The sequence below is a fragment of the Odontesthes bonariensis genome, chromosome 1 (genome assembly GCF_027942865.1).
Source record: "Odontesthes bonariensis isolate fOdoBon6 chromosome 1, fOdoBon6.hap1, whole genome shotgun sequence".
In the NCBI taxonomy this organism is placed as follows: Eukaryota; Metazoa; Chordata; class Actinopteri; order Atheriniformes; family Atherinopsidae; genus Odontesthes; species Odontesthes bonariensis.
Genome location: NC_134506.1, coordinates 5358684 through 5372417, shown reverse-complemented (window position 1 = coordinate 5372417; position 13734 = coordinate 5358684). Strand labels below are relative to the sequence as shown.

Here is a 13734-nt window from a genome sequence, read left to right as displayed (position 1 = left end):
TACGAGGCAGATCTGCCATCACCAGAATTGTTTCAAATGGAATTGAATCGATGGAAGAACCACTTCTTGTCTGACGCTCCACAAATGCGGCCTGGGTCTCCCGCAGAAGCAGTGAAGAGATGTGATGCTACCATGTTTCCCAACATTGCTGTTCTCCTTAAAATAGCATGCACTGTCCCCGTAACGTCATGTGAGTGTGAAAGGAGCGCAAGTGCGTTACGAAGGCTGAATAACTGCATGCGAGCATCCATGGGAAACATCCGGCTTACTAACCTAGCGCTCCTTCACATCCATTATGACACGGAGATAGACATGGAGAAAGTGGTTGATTGCTTTGCTCGCCTCCATCCCCGTAGATTGGAACTTGACAACCTGTTGAGCTAAACTGAGTGAAATATTGCCTGAAACAATTATCAATCTTCGTTTCTTTCTTTAAAATCATCTGAAAAACGCAGAAAATGCCATGTAAATAACCCCATGAATTATTGTAATTATTTAGGTTAATTTGTTGTAATGTATCATCTGTCTAATATAACCTTGTTGCTTAATGAATACACAGACTACAATTGATATAAAGCCTACTAGTTTCCAATCACTTCCCTGCATTGACATGTGAGTTTCATTTATGTTTTGTGTACATTGTGCTTACGATTTAAAGAGGTGATATGATAAGAGACATGTTAATTGTAGTAGAGATAAGTCAGAGGGTGCAATAATGCCGCATTGCATTATGGGTGCTCTCTGTTCCCTATTTATGTGCTGTGGTAGAGTTTGTATGTGTTTGTAATTGTATGTATGTGTATACGTTTAAGTTCTGTACGGAGTGACGGTGTTGGTCAAGGTTTTTGTTCAGTTGCATTTTAACAAAATCTGCACCATAACTGAAAGTGGTGAGACTGAAAGTTAGAGGCACTTGTTCGACTGAATGCTAAGGCAGTTGTGAATAACTATTGCTCAAAAGTTTAAAAGTGCTTGCTGCACAATAAAGTCTGTACTGAGACACTTCCTATTTGCACGTTTATCATTGTTACAATGTTATAACAATCCTGCCACGACCGAACTTCTCAGGACTGTTGGGGGATTCGTCTGAACCCCCCCTGCCTACGGGTCAGAGCGGGTTTAGAAAATAGACTAATAAGAATAGAGTAATAAGAAACTTATGCCCAAAGGAAATACTTCCAAGGGTGTTAAATTTACAGCTCAGGGTGATTGCCTTGTTGTTTGAGGGCGCTGGTATGCTTATGTCAAACTCATCTAATGAGATTTTTTCGAGTTTATACTACATTCTATTTTTCCACTGAAACTTTCCTGAATTATTTACGTATTTAAACTATTAATAACCAGTGTTGCCATAGTTACTTTGAAACAGTAATCCGACTACTGACTACTGACTACTTCTTTAAAAAGTAACTAAGTTAGAATACTTTTAGTTACTTTCAGCAGAGGCTTATCCCCCGCCCCTATAACATGAAAATTACTACCAGTTCTGCCAATACTCACTTTATTGACATGTATTTTAACCGGAACATCAAAAATGACACTGACATTTGCAAACTTTTTCTTGAAATAGGCTTACATGTTTTTTAAATAAAAAGGAGAATACAGGAGAATAAAGGATGGCCGTCGACGGCTGCTATGGGGTATACATTCCCCCGAAATGCAGAAATAGTAACGCACAATGTTATATGTTAGATAAGTAACTTCAATCTGACAACTAGTTTTGAAATAGTAGTTGCGTTAGACTACTCGTTACTGAAAAAAGTAGTCCGACTACAGTAACGCGTTACTAAGTCGCGTTACTAAGTAATGCGTTACCGGCATCACTGTTAATAACATATATCCTTCAGCATATATTTTCTGCTTTATTTGGAAAGCAACACAAATAAAAATAATTTACATTACCCTTAAAACATGGGAAGAGCAACGCCTCTTGATTGTGAGAATTTGGTATTTCAGTTTTCTCTCATTATAGGATAAAGATCTTAGGTTTTTTTTTACCTGACTCCCGCCCTCTGGTATTCGCATACCATCTGGGACAAGCCCACAACCGACATGATTTCAAATGGGGCTATTTTTTCTAAAACTCGTACATGTGATTGGATGAAGAATCTGTCCGTCATTTTGACTGACACGCCACTGCAGCCACTCACAGTGACTCAACCCGTGGCGTAGCTCAGAGCTTACCTGACTCCTGCCAGAGCTCCTGCCCTCTGGAGCATGAATGGGCGGCCATAACGCGGCCATAACGCCGCCCATTCATCCAAAGTCCCACCCAGCGATTAATGATTGGCTCTGATTATTTTATAATCGGACGAAACACATATGACTCCCAGGCTCCTCAGATGGTTGTGTGAGGAAAGGGAACGCCCCCGCGTGTAGTTGGGTTTTTAGCTCTCTGTGACCTTCGGAAACAGTGAAAGTAGCATCATACATTAAAAGTATGTTTATTGTTAAGACTTAAAATGGAACTCATATTTAGGAGTTCAGTTATTTTATTCTAAATGTGGTTGAAAATGAGGAATTTTGTTGTTTTGTAAAATTCTTTTCAATGGGAAAACTGTATATTGTAGCGTATGCCTGCGCGAAGATGTGCCTTCCAACCCTCGACCGACTACAGATGTCCACCGGGCACTGTAGTAACTTCATTTGAGAGGTCTTTGCTCAGCAAACCAATGAACAAACTGTGTGTGGTGGGAGCAGAATCCGATTGGATTAGATTAGAAAATTGTTGTCAGATCGATAGCTGATTGGCCAGACGCGTTGTCAATATCCGCCTGATTTCTCTTCTCAGGGGCCGTCGTTTTCGATCTAGACAAGAAGGAGAAAAAAATTAAACGAAAGAAAGAGGAAAGCCGGATTGAGGATTAGCAGAAAAAAGGGGCGCTGGAGCTGCCTCACTCGAACATAAATACATTTTTACGGCAGATTTTAAAGACAGCCCTAATCTGCGCTTCATTTAAGGTACGTTTTCATTCGCTATTGTTGGTACAGTGGCTAATAATTAAACTGAGCCCCCTGCTTTGAGAGACTGAGGTGTCATATGACACGAAATCATGTTCTAGCTTTGTGGTATTAATGTCCATTTAAAGATTTACAATGCAGTGTTGGCAGATTTTGTCTCATCATTTATCAAATATATCGCTGTTACACGGCAAAGGCACTTCAAAAACACTGTTGAAGCTACTGTTCACTTTCTACAACGGATCTCTTTCAGTCCTGCTAACTTACTCCTGTGTGCACTGTAAGGTGAATGATTGAGTCCCAGAGAGAAGCTTGTGGTTTAGGCTCTCAACGTGGAGCCAAACCGGGCGCGTCTGCGACCTCCTCGGATATGACATCCAAATGAAGAGCGCAGCTGCATTTTCCTTGGATGAGACATTATTTTCTGGAGGTTCCGTGTGGCCTGACCTAGGCCTCTTTTTTTCCACAAACATTGTTTTTTGTAACAGCTGTAACTGTAAGCATTATCCATTGATAATGCATTTACCCGTATTTACAGAGGTGGACTAAGCTTGTCCTTCTGAAGGTTTACTCTTTTTCATGTTCAGCACACACAGAAGCTTAAACAGATGGGGAGCTGCTGTGTGGTTGTCATGGAAATAAGGGAGGCTTTGAAGCAAAAGAATTGGGGCCACAAACTTCTTTTTCAGACATCAGAGAGAGAGAATCTGAAAATGTAAAGCTTACGGTCCAAAATGAACCAAAAATGATAATGGCTAAATATTTTGTGACTGTGATTTTATAATGTCTTTGATTGCTTCTCTGTTTCTGTAGGTATGTCAGTGTGAAACCTTAAAGAACTTTAACATACATGTGATCTATATCTGAATACCTGAGCGAATGCTTTGGTGAAGCCTTTAAAGTGGGCTTGTGTGAAGTATTTATAGTACTTTCTGTCTTGCACTCAGTGAACAGCAGTCTAAGGTTTTAGTTTTTTTGTTTGGAGAATCAGAACATTTTCTGACGAGCAAGTTAAGCGAACAACTACTTTTGTAATGGACCATGTTATTGCACACAAGTTCAGCACTTCCCATACATTTCTCAGCTGTTTGGTCTGCTGATTTTGCTGCAAAATAGCTAAAGCTAATGACTTGGATACCTAATGAGAATGGAGCCATTTTTTAGTTGCTAATTCTTTGATCAGGTAAATTAATGATCAGTGCTGTCAGACAGATTTCATTCCTGACAGATTACAGGTATTGGGTGTAGTTACTGCTGTGTCCCCATGTGAAAAAGGGTTTGGTTGGGTCTCTGGTATGTGGCCGGTTTGTTTGTCCGTCTTCCTGTGTGGAATATCAACATCCTCTCATTTGTCACTCCACCCACTGAACCTCAGGCCAAACCAGAGGAGCAGAGTCTTTCTGCTACAGCTCTCTTTGTTTGCTTCTTTCGCTTCTATTTTGTCAGCTCAAGAGATTTTCATATTTTTTTTCTCAGACTAAAGAAACTACTTTTGCTTTGTAATAACTCCAAATCTCCAAATGGGAAGAATGCTGTCATATTTGCGCTGTTGCAGTTGGGAGGCTGGTGTGTACTGACAGCCTGTGTGCTAGGTTGACAGTGTACCTTGAGTTTCTTTGGCAGCTTTTTTTTTTTTTTTTAGGTTGCAGACTTGGGGAGAGTTTGACTCAGTCCCCTCTGGCAGCAAAGGCTTGTGGGACATTTCATACATTGATAAAATATGAGTATTTGTGGTCTTATAAAGTGTGCAAATCTATATGAAAAAATCAAATATAATTTAAATCTCTCTTGTAGCTACTTGTATTTTTTAATGATTTTTTTGGGCTTTTATGCCTTTAATGGATTGGACAGTGTAGAGAGACAGGAAGCAGGGAGCAGAGAGAGGGGGAACAACACGCAGCAAAGGGCCGTCCAATGTGGGACTCGAACCGGAGCCAGCTGCAGCGAGGACTATAGCCTCTTGTACGTGGGGTGCCTGCTGTACCCACTACACACCAGACCGCCCCTTCTTTGGCAGCTTTAACACATACCAAGCCCCTCACCTTGTTCACTTTCCTCACAGCATCTCCTTTAGATGCTACCTTTCTTTTCTTTGGATTTTCAACCCACTCGGTTCACTTGCTGTGCCCTTTATGTCTGTTATTTATCCAAGGGCCTTTTCTCACTTCCTTTGTCTTCATCTCCAGGCCAGTGAATGCCACCCTCACTGAGGTCTTGGAAGTAAAGATATTGGGTCTGTAGCCTATTTATTATGACGACAGGGAAATATTTCCCCCATGTATGATGTTTTATTCTGCAATCCATCCTTTCTTCCACTATATTTAGTCTGAGATGTGCACTCATGTCTCTACATGGCTACGTGATGACTAATAACTCACTTTTATTTCTGTCTGGTGTGGAGGTACATTGCATTTACACTTTTTTCTTTGTCAGTGGCACGTTCTGGCTATTAGTACTGCCAGAGTTCCATTGCTCATCTGTCATTATACCCATAACAATATGGTCTAATATTAGCCATGCACACTGATATTATGATCGAACCTTAATGACTCGCTAATGCTTGGTCTTGGTCCGCTAAGGTCTTGTCAACACTTGTCTATGTCTCAACTATGTGCCCTAATGATTTTAAAAATGTTTTTATTTATTTGTATTCATTTGTTTTTATTTAAGTTAGAAATCTAGAAATGCTTGACACTGCAGTTAGTGGAATGGGGACCTGAAACTGGCTCCATTTTTAGATGTATCCTCACACACTCCCATATTGAGTGCCCCACTTCAGACAGCCAGGATAAAAAAACACCTCTACAGAAATAGAAAGTTTTATTATCATTGTAGGCTTGGCACAAAATTACATTTGGAGCACCGGTCCACTTAGTACATCAGGCACAAAAAACACCAAGTAAGAGAGCAAAGTGCACTGCCATCTGGGTCAAGGTTTGAACTCATCAAACCCAAACTCTTGCTTATTTTCCTACAAATGACAGATGTAGGGGAGGAATTTTTTACTTGACTGATCTGTCCACATTTTATTAAGGCTTAAAGTTATGGGAAATTAAGGGAAGCTTCTCTTAGAGCAAAATGTAAACGCTGGGACCACTTCCCAGTACACGTGGAATGTGTCATAGCTGTTACTCCAGACTCCTGAGGGGTGTTCCACGAAGCTGGATTAAGGGAAAGCCTGGCTTTTCTCGATAGTTCTGGCTAATCTAAGAGAGAGTTCCGTTCGACCAACGCATCAAATTGCCAAGTCTTAACACATGTATATCCATTCAACATTTCTCTTATTCTACAGGAGAGTTCAATGATGTCCTGCTTGGGGACAGAGGCTATGCATGCTGGCTGTACCTCCTCACGTCATATCCTGATCCAGGAACAAGGGCGGAGAGGGCATTCAACCATGCACATGCAAAAACAAGGGCACGGATAGAAATGACTTATGGCCAAATTAAATCCAGATTAATTGCTCAAAGTTCTCAGGCACCATGGCTGACTTCTGACTGAGCCATCTTAAATTAATAGTATACTTCATATTTTATACATTTTGTCTTGTGGACAACTTTTCAAGCTGAAGTCTTTTCTTGCTCGAGTCCATGCAGATTCCAGTGTCTGAAAGGACTCAGTTTCTCCTGACACAGTGAGGGACCTATACAGGGACACATATTTCCTTTGATCCTTATTGTTGTGACCTTTGAGTTAGAACTTCTTTTCATAATTTAGCATTGACACAGTAGCGGTTTCACGTTGGAGCAAGTGTAAGAAGGCTAAATGGACAGAGATGATTTATAACTTTCCACACGTTTAGGTCATGGCACCCCACTGTGAATATAAATGTATAAACTAATTTCTAACACTTTGCATGAACCGTACAATAATGACAAGTTTGAGTTCAAGTTGTGTTGAATTGTTTAATTATTCATGTTTTTCAAGCTGTGGAGAGAAAACAGAATTAAATACAGTTCACACTATGACCTTCTCCTTTATCTGAATTTATACTTGCATCCCTCTCTAGTGTCCTAATCTCTAGCGTGATCTTTTTTATTTTCAGTTTCTTGTATTCCATATCTAGTTTGGTGCTCTCTTTATTGGACAAACGCATTTCTTCAAAGGCTAATTACCACTCTGAAATATTTTCCTGTACTTTACTTTCACCTATTGCCAGGTACACTTTTGGCTGTTAAGATTGCTCCTGTTGAGATGTAACAGTGAAAAATTAATATGTAGGTCACACACTCACGATAATATATTCACAAAGTTGATGATGTGTGTTAATTATTGGGTTATTAATAAAGTGAGCAGGGCCAGTATATGTGTGCAGAACATGTCATACAGAGACAATTCAGCATGCTTTATGTAAAAAAATGTTACACAAACAGGAGAGCATAAATACATGAGGACAGTGAAATAAACGTGTAACAATTGACAATGGCATGAAACTTACGCATTTAGTCTGTCGGCAGTTGTTTGCCATGCCGTTTCCCTCGCTTTATTGATCACAGCTGTATTACCTTTTCTGTTGATTATTTGTTCAGCTGCCTAAAAAAATAACAGCTCTTGTCTTGCTCTCCTTTTCTGCCATCTCCGTTTTTCCACCATCCACTCGTCAGGGCTTCCTACGTTCCTCGGGCACTCGCTTAGATGCAACTGAACTGTCTAAAGGCTCTAGCATTAGACAGTTAGACAGTCTGCAAGCGTGAGCGGTGTTGATGACGTCACGATTTCGTGCCGGCTATATATAGTGGCGCAAGTCGATGCGCCAGTAGTTGCAATTTTCTCCATCACAGAGGTGGCGCTGCTACGTTACCGCTACTCTACAACCACGAAAGTCAAGAAGAAAACAATGCCACTGTCAAGAGCAGGAATACTGTCATTTATGATCCTGCTGCAGTATCTGCATAATTTTAATTTTTTAATTTAGTTAAAAGAGGTGAAGGTCTGAAGCCCCCGGCATCACCACTTGGAGTCTCTGCCCTCTTCTTTGCCTTCACGTATCTGTCCCGTAGCTTCTTCCACACATTCTTACAGAACTCTCCCTCTTTCCCCAAAGTTCTGCCCATCTCTGTCCACGAGGTTTGGGAGTTTACATGGTCCCTGTGCTGTTTTACTGCAGCTTCGTACAGGTGCCTGTACAAACGCACCTCCTGACTGAGCCTGGTCTCAAATGGGTCCATCCGGTTTGTCGTTCTCGGCGCAGCCAAGTTAGGCAAGCGCCAGGCCTGAAACGTCATTTTGACGTCACGGGCCGCCAGCGCCGTGAGCAGCGCGTCAACTGTAAATCCGCCTTTAGTGGAACGACTTGAGGCTTAATTGGGAGATGGCGTTAGTTTAAGCGAGGCAGCCTGGCTTTCTTTAGTTTATGGAACACCCTCCAGGTGTCAGAGAAGCAGTACTCAACTGCTGCTGAAGACATGGGGGCCATGTCCATACAGTCTGTGACCAATTGGTCATATCTCTACCAGCAGCTCATTAATACTATTACAACATTACTCAGATTGTTTGATTATGACATGTTAACATGTACATAAGAGTGACATTATTTGAACCCCTGCTTATTCGCAACCTTTTTTACATTCAGTCCTCTGACACAAATTATGCTCTAAATTAAAGTTGACATACTTATGGAAAATCCCTCTTTTCTGTTCTCGGAGTTTATATTTGGATGTCTGAAGTGTAAAACTATTTTTTCTTTAATGTCCCTTTGTTTGAAAGTTTCTAATTTATGAGCCATTCTGATTTTCCGTTCAAAATGATGTCAATGGTTAATTTCACACCACTCGCATCCACACTGCTAGCCCATTGATAGCAGGTTCACATGAAAATGCCCTGTTGTCAGCTGTTCTGAGGAGCATGCTGTCTGGTGTTGGAGTGGGTTTTGTCTTGTTGTATCCTTTGTGTTTAGTGCAGACACTTCATCGATGTTGCTGATTCTTAGTAGATTGGTATAAATGATGTTATGGGCAGTTTTAATCACTGTTGAGTGACTTGAGCTGTTCATGTCCTTACCCTTTATTATTTACCCATACCTCTCCTGTCTTACTTCTACCACCAGTTTCAGGTTATATAAGAGCCTCGTGGATAAACTGCATTTGAGGGTATTGTTTCAGCAAGAATTACTTAACGATCGTGTATGTGCAGCAACCACTTTTAATTGGACTGTTTTCACAACTTGGTCCCATTTGATGCTGAACTGAAGAAACTGAGCCACAAAGAGGGAGGCTGTTGGCCTCACCACAAGGGCAGAGTGTGGGCTGGGTTGAGCTCTTGCTAAGTCTCCACCCTTTCAAACAGACTTTTGCAACAGACAGCAGCAAAAACAAGGCTGAGAGAAAAGCCACTGTGGTTAAACCAACAGGTATTTTGACTAAAACTTGTCTCATACATCTCAATAAGACCTCGCAAAATACTGGTCACATTGTTAAAAAAAAAAGGGCAAAATATGTCACATTTAAAGAATGTCCACAGTCAACCTGCATAAAGCTTTTTTTCAACAACACTTGAGAAGTGGGTAAACCTTGAAATCACCATTCAGACTGGTTCAATTCAATTCATTTTTATTTATATAGCGCCAAATACAACAAATGTCATCTCAAGGCACTTAGATAGTAAGTCCAATTCAAGCCAATTGGAATTCAATTAATTAATAATAATCATAATTCATAAAATAATCCAATTCGTTCATATAGAGCCAATTCAAAAACAATTTCCTAGCTAAGAAAACCAACAGATTGCACTGAAAACTTTTTGTTTTTCGGTCCAATCTCCCGGCCTGAGCGTGCCTGAGGCGACTGTGGAGAGAAACGACTCCCTTTTAACAGGAAGAAACCTCTGGCAGAACCAGACTCAGGAAGGGTGGCCATCCGCCTCGACCAGCTGGGGTTTGAGAAGACAGAAAGGGGGGGAGGGGGCCGCGGCGGCGGCGGCACTGTAACACCATTCAAAGGATATCTGTTGGAACAGGGAAACACGAGTTAATGACCACAATAATATCACATATACATAAAGAGAGTAAAGTGAGGAAAGGTGTGACAGATGAGGCCCCCCAGCAGTCTAGGCCTATAGCAGCTTAACTATGGGATGTTTCAGGATCACCTGAGCCATCCCTAACTATAAGCTTTATAAAAAAGGAAAGTTTTAAGCCTGGTCTTAAAAGTGGAAAGGGTGTCTGCTTCCCGGACATTTACTGGCAGCTTATTCCACAATAGAGGGGCCTGATAACTGAAGGCTCTGCCTCCCATTCTACTTTTAGAAACTCTGGGAACCTCAAGTAAACCTGCAGTTTGGGAACGAAGTGCTCTGTTAGGAAAATATCTTACAATGAGATCTTTAAGATATGATGGAGCTCGGTCATTAAGAGCTTTATATGTGAGGAGAAAAATCTTAAATTCTATTCTGAATTTAACAGGGAGCCAATGAAGAGAAGCTAAAACTGGAGAAATATGATCTCTCCTGTTAGTTCTCATCAAAACTCTGGCTGCAGCATTTTGGATCAACTGAAGGCTTTTCAGAGAATATGTGGGACAGCCCAATAATAAAGAATTACAGTAGTCCAATCTTGAAGTAACAAATGCATGAATTAGTTTTTCTGCATCACTCTGAGACAAGATGTTCCTGATTTTAACAATATTACGAAGGTGAAAGAAGGCAGTCCTAGAAACCTGTTTTATATGCGAGTCAAATGATAAGTTCTGGTCAAAAATAACTCCAAGGTTCCTCACTGTAGAACTAGAAGCCAAGGAAATACCATCTAGAGTAACTATAGCCACTTTCGGACAGACCGTTCTAAGAAAGTAGTTATCAGAACTACCCTCCTCGAATTTCGTTCTGATAACTATGCTTCCCCAGCGGAACTGTTTCAGTCTGCATTCGCACATGAGTCGGGACCTGATAGGGACTGATGCGCCGCGCGCAGCCGTCTGCTTCAGTGACGTGTTAGCCGTTAGCCGTTTAGCGCTACATTCAAACACAAAACAAAACGGTAAAAGTAATGAGAGTAGAAAAAACACCACCAAGAAGCTAATATGGAGAGTGGGGAGGCCACTGTGTTTATGGTCTCCATGATGGTGATATTAATCATGGACAATCACATCAGGCGTCTAATATCGAGGCTGGAAAAGCTCACAGAGAGAGTCAGGAGATACTTTTTCATTTCATGAAGGAAGAAAGGAGAGCAGAGCGCTACAGACAAATGAGACCAGTGTAAGTTTAACTTATTAAACACCCGCCGGTTGTGTCCGTGTATGAGTAAACATTTCAGCCGTGATAGCATGACATGGGGTGTAGCTACCGACCACCACACACCTCCGTCAGATCGTTCTATAGAACCATGAAAAGACCCGACCTCGGAGAAGGAGCTAAATAGTTATAGGAACTTAGGGAGAAAGCCCCGAGTTCCTGTATATCCGAACACGGGAGAAAACGGCCCCGCGGATTAAAAGGTTATTAGAACTGCCAAAGGTTCCTACAGTCCGAAAGCGGCTTATATAGCTAGACAATTTCTCCCTGAAACGCTCAGGTCCAAAGATAACGACTTCAGTTTTGTCTGAATTTAGAAGCAGACAGTTCTGAGTCATCCAGGTCTTTATGTCTTTAAGACATGCTTGTAGTCTGACCAACCTATTGGGTTCATCTGGTTTTATAGATAAGTACAGCTGAGTATCATCAGCATAGCAATGGAAATTTATGCCATGCTGTCTAATAATGTTACCTAATGGAAGCATGTATAAAGTGAAAAGAATCGGTCCAAGCACAGAACCCTGGGGAACTCCATGACTTACTCTTGTGTGTGAGGAAGATTCTTCATTTACAAGAACAAACTGAAATCTATCAGATAAATATGACTTAAACCAGCCTAATGCAGTTCCTTTAATCCCAATAACATGTTCAAGTCTGTGTAATAAGATACTGTGATCGACCGTATCAAATGCAGCACTGAGATCCAACAGGACAAGCACAGACACAAGTCCGCTATCAGAAGCTAAGAGGAGATCATTGGTAACTTTCAGCAGTGCAGTTTCTGTGCTATGATGCACTCTGAATCCCCCTCCAAATTTTTTATTCAATGTTTTCTTCTTATAGTGCCAGATCACAACAGAAGTCATTTAAGGTTGCCTTTCATATAATAATAATAATAATAATAATAATAATAATAATACATAAGTTTTATATAGCGCTTTTCCAAATGCTCAAAGACGCTTTACATAAGGAACAAACAGAAAGCAGAGACAAAAACAAGACATTATAAACAAAAAGACAAGAGAAAAACACTGTTACAGACTTTAGGCACATAGGGTGGGGGGTGGTAGATGGCGGGGGAGAGGAACAATTTATCAGGTGTTGTAGGTGATTTTGAACAGGTGGGTTTTGAGCTGGCTTTTGAATGAGGGGAGTGTATCGGAGTTCCGGATGGTGGGGGGCAGGGAGTTCCAAAGGGTAGGGGCAGCGATGGAGAACGCTCTGTCCCCAAGGGTGCGGTACTTAGTCTTGGTGATGGGAGTGAGGAGGTTTGCATCAGAGGAGCGGAGATGTCGAGTGGGGGAGTAGGGGTGGAGGAGGTTTGTAAGGTATGGAGGTGCAAGGTTATTGAGGGCTTTGTAGGTGATGAGAAGGATCTTGAAGTTGATTCGCTGTTTTATTGGAAGCCAGTGAAGTTGTTGAAGGATGGGAGTGATGTGTTCTCTGGAGGGGGAGTGAGTGAGCAGTCGGGCGGCCGAGTTTTGAACATATTGCAGTTTTTGAAGAGCAGAGGAGGGGAGGCCATATAGGATGCTATTGCAGTAGTCGAGTCTGGAGGTGATGAAGGCATGGACGAGTGTTTCGGCAACTGAGGGGGAGAGAGTAGGGCGAAGGCGTGCAATGTTGCGGAGGTGGAAGAAGGCTATTTTGGTAACCTGGTTTATGTGGGATTTGAAGGAGAGTGTGGGGTCCATGATGATGCCGAGATTTCTGACCAGGGGGGAGGGAGTGACGGAGTGACCATCAATGCAGAGTGAGAAATGCTGGGAGGTGGGGAGGGTGGATTTTGGGCCAAAAATTATAATTTCAGTTTTATTGGTGTTGAGTTTGAGGAAGTTGTGATTCATCCAGGCTTTGATGTCAGTTAGGCAATTGGTGAGGGTGGAGAGAATGGCAGCAGTAATGGCAGTGGTGGTGATGTATAGCTGGGTATCGTCGGCATAACAGTGGAAGTGAAGACCATGGTGGCGGATGATGTGACCTAGTGGGAGCATGTAGAGGATGAAGAGGATTGGTCCGAGCACTGAGCCTTGGGGAACTCTGTGTGAGACAGGGGCGGTGAGGGATTTGTGTTTGTTGATGGAGATGTAGTGGAGTCTTTCAGATAGGTAGGAGGTGAACCAGGAGAGAGCGGAGTTGATGATGCCAATGGCTTGCAAACGGTTGAGGAGGATGGAGTGATTGATGCTGTCGAAGGCAGCACTGAGGTCGAGGAGGAGGAGAATGGTGAGGGAGCCGGAGTCGGAGGAGAGTAGGAGGTCATTGGTGACTTTTAAAAGTGCTGTTTCGGTACTGTGATGGGTTCTGAAGCCAGATTGGAATGTTTCGTACAGGTTATTGGAGAGGAGGTATTGCTTTAATTGTGCTGCGACGGCTCTTTCCAGAATTTTTGAGAGGAATGGGAGGTTGGAGATGGGTCTGAAATTGTTGGGGTCGTCAGGGTCAAGGCCAGGTTTTTTAAGGAGGGGGGTGATGGCAGCAAGTTTAAGAGGAGAGGGGACGGTGCCGGAGGTAAGGGAGGAGTTGATGGTGTCCGTGATGAGT

The 13734-nt window shown here is 42.0% G+C and overlaps 1 protein-coding gene across 1 annotated transcript in view; it reads left to right on the top strand.

Moving 5' to 3' along the window:
* The first annotated feature begins 2665 nt into the window (after positions 1-2665).
* The window catches only part of ccdc102a (coiled-coil domain containing 102A), an 87668-nt gene continuing 76599 nt past the window's right edge, over positions 2666-13734 (top strand). The window contains exon 1 of the mRNA XM_075466924.1: positions 2666-2961. The gene's annotated coding sequence lies outside the window, so the exon portion shown is untranslated. The remainder of the gene's footprint in view (positions 2962-13734) is intronic.